The following is a 3,516-nucleotide window of genomic DNA, read 5'->3' as shown; positions in this document are numbered from 1 at the left end:
TTATGTACATAGACAGTGTGTGTGTGATGTGTGTACGTATATAGACAGTGTGTGTGACGTTTGTGTATGTAAATAGACAGTGTGTGTATGTACATAAACAACGTGTGTCTGTGTGTGATAAGTGTACGTACATAGACTGTGTTTGTGTAAATAGACATGGTGTGTGTGATAAGTGTACTTACATAGACATTGTGTGTGATGTGTGTATGGTGTGTGTATGTAAATAGACAGTGTGTGTGTGGTGTGTGTATGTAAATAGACAGTGTGTGTGTGGTGTGTGTACATAAACAATGTGGGCCTGTGTGTGCAGCCAGATCCTTGTAAATGGCTAAAATGAACACTGACTTAGTGTTGGGTGACATTGATTACAGGACACAGTGTAGGCAAAACTATCCATTTGTCTTTTGCAACCTTGTCCTTTCATTAACATGTTAAAATACATTTAAAAAAAAAAGGAAAATATTTAATGGGAAATTACTGTGTGCGAGAGAGGCAGAAAAAACATGCGCAAACACACACACACACACACACACACACACATTAAGTCTCTCGTCCTCCTCCTATGCTGTTAGACTTCACTACACAGCTCTCCTTGAAGGATGTGAAAGAGGTCTAATTGGCTCCAGAGCCCAACTTCCATGTTTTCATGGTCAATCAAGCGATCTTGATCCTGCAGAGACAGCAGAGCAGGGTAACACAGCTATGGTGGATGGAGAGACGGGAGCCCACATTAAGCCAAGCGAAAACCTGAGAGAGAAAGCGGCTCCACCGCCACAGAGTGGGAATCAGTGTAGCAGAGCAAAGACAAGAAACAGGGGAGCTATATAGAGCAATGCTTTGAAGTCATGGGAAAATAAACTGCAATTGTGGGAGGCCAGATTTTTGTTACAGTTTTTCTAAATAGTGTGGAAACATTTTTTTTAAAAGGTACCCAAGTTTTTTTTTTTTAAATACTAAAATGTTTATTTACATAATTCTGCTAACGTGTGTAAGGTCTGCCTCCAGCTCCAGTCCTCAACCTAACTCCTAATCCCATGAACACACCTCACGTTCTCAATCCCATGGATGCACCTCATTCTCCTATTCACCTAAACGCACTTCACTCTCCCAATCCTATAAATACACCTCACCCTACCAATCACCTGAACGCACCTCACTCTCCCAATCCCATAAATACACCTCACTCTCCCAATCACCTGAACGCACCTCACTCTCCCAATCCCATAAATACACCTCACTCTCCCAATCACCTGAACGCACCTCACTCTCCCAAACCCATAAATACACCTCACCCTACCAATCACCTGAACGCACCTCACTCTCCCAATCCCATAAATACACCTCACTCTCCCAATCACCTGAACGCACCTCACTCTCCCAATCCCATAACTACACCTCACTCTCCCAATCACCTGAACGCACCTCACTCTCCCAAACCCATAAATACACCTCACTCTCCCAATCACCTGAACGCACCTCACTCTCCAAATCCCCTGAACGTACCTCACTTCTCAGATCACAATCACCTGAATTCTAGTCACCAGTTCACTCATTTGTTTCTCATTGGCTCCACTATTTAGTTCTGTTCAGTGCTCCTTTGTAAGATATTGTTTGTTTTTGTCAACATTACTAAGCTGGCTCAGATCTTCTCTTCTCAATTATTAGCCTTGTGTACTGACCAGTTTATAGCCTTAACCCGACCTGTGCCTTAGCCTGTTCATCCTGTATATCCGTGTCTGCCTGCTGACCACGACATCAGCCTGCTCATCTGGATTGTTTGCCAATAAAGCCCGCTGACCACGACATCAGCCTGCTGACCACGACATCAGCCTGCTCATCTGGATTGTTTGCCAATAAAGCCTGCTGACCACGACATCAGCCTGCTGACCACGACATCAGCCTGCTGACCACGACATCAGCCTGCTGCGCTCTGCACTTGATCTCTTACCTCCTCTTCTGAGTAGTCATTACAACGTATGTCATTCTGGAACCACTTATGTTGTACATTAGTACACTAAAGACTTTTAAAATAACACTTAAGTACTATGTAAACAACAATATGTATACTTCAGTTAACTCATTTGGGCATGCTTATTTTATACAGAAGGACACTTATGAAACACAGTTGAAAATACATTGTTAGTGTACTTAAAACATCCCTGACATATTTACAAGATATTGCATTATATTGAAAGTGTCTTTCATGTATAACAAATGTTAGATGCGTGCTGCTAATGTGGCATTGGGGTGTCAGGCTGCTTGTGTGGATGTACTGTAGGTGCTGGGGCTTGCCATGGATGGAGGGGTTAATTGACACACTGCCAGGCCAGGGAAAGTTCCCTGCGTGATGGAGCCGAAAGTCTGTGGCCAGAGGTAAATGTCTGAGTTTTTTTTTTGACTAAGAGTCTGCAAAGATTACTCACTTGTGAGATACTGCTGTAGTTTTTCTCGATTGCTTGAGCACTTCTGTTGAAACAGAATTCACGTTTTCAAACACATGCAGGTCCAAACTAAAAATGCTCTTGGCCAAAATGGCACATTTCCATTGCAAAATGCCAACCGTCAAAACATTAAATACAAGACAGACAGCGTTCAATTTGCAGTGGCCTCTTAATTTCAACCCTTAATTTCATTTTGCAAATACATTTTTGCTTTGAAAAATGCCATTGAGTTCAGTATCCGTCCTGTTTGGAAAATTGACTGTATTGTTCAGAAGAAAACTGTAACTGTGATCCATTGATGGTTGAACATTGTTGACAACTACTGTATACACCCGACGCAAGCAGGGGTTATTGTAAACGTTTACCATAAATTGACATTGGGTTCACGTTTATAGCTTGCTGCAGTTTATATTATTATTTTTGTCCTAATTTACAGGAAAAAAGTGTCTGCCAAAGGCTTCAGATTCCCTGAGGACTACCTTGAAAAGTGCATCTAACATTGAGTGCCGTTCAGTGTGCCTGACGGTCCATCTGTGCTGAGCCTCCCAGTGGGAACTCATGCCCAGTAAACATTCCTCCACTTTCCTCTCCATCCTGGCTGGCACAGCAGCCAAAACTCTGTGACAACCGAAACCACCGGGGAAATCCGCCAACACTTGGCTAATGTCATAAACAGATGTTTATTTATTTTAATAGATATATCCACAGTATAAGAATGTGACTAATTTATTTGTATCCATAACAGTTGTAAAACACAATTGAATAAAGAACAGTTTTGCTAAAAGGACGAAAGGTTGATTGAAGTGGAATGGCAAAATATAAAACATCTTTAATGCCATGAAACAATTATCAAACCAAACAAATGTGCCTGGATAGTTGTGAAAAAGGCTAGCTGAGTCATCTAAGTGGTTAGCTGTGAAGGGCCTCATCCACTTATGACTTAGGCTGAAGACCTGGTAACTTAGGTATGCCCACCAAAGCACTGTCTGGTTACAATATAATGTGGAGGCCCATAAATAGGACTTTGTCACCACAACACATCCCACAAGCACACACATTCACAGATTATTCCTGT

General features: G+C 42.0%; 1 long non-coding RNA gene across 1 annotated transcript; it reads left to right on the top strand.

Annotated features, from left to right (window-relative positions):
• The first annotated feature begins 530 nt into the window (after positions 1–530).
• LOC109616033 lies at positions 531–3,163 on the top strand. The gene is made up of 3 exons (XR_002197067.3): positions 531–1,974; positions 2,255–2,373; positions 2,878–3,163. It is a non-coding gene; the product is annotated as an uncharacterized LOC109616033 (long non-coding RNA).
• Positions 3,164–3,516: the final 353 nt, after the last annotated feature.

The sequence above is a fragment of the Esox lucius genome, chromosome 8 (assembly GCF_011004845.1).
Source record: "Esox lucius isolate fEsoLuc1 chromosome 8, fEsoLuc1.pri, whole genome shotgun sequence".
In the NCBI taxonomy this organism is placed as follows: Eukaryota; Metazoa; Chordata; class Actinopteri; order Esociformes; family Esocidae; genus Esox; species Esox lucius.
Note: the sequence above shows the minus strand (reverse complement) of the source record. Positions and strands in the feature narration are given on the sequence as shown.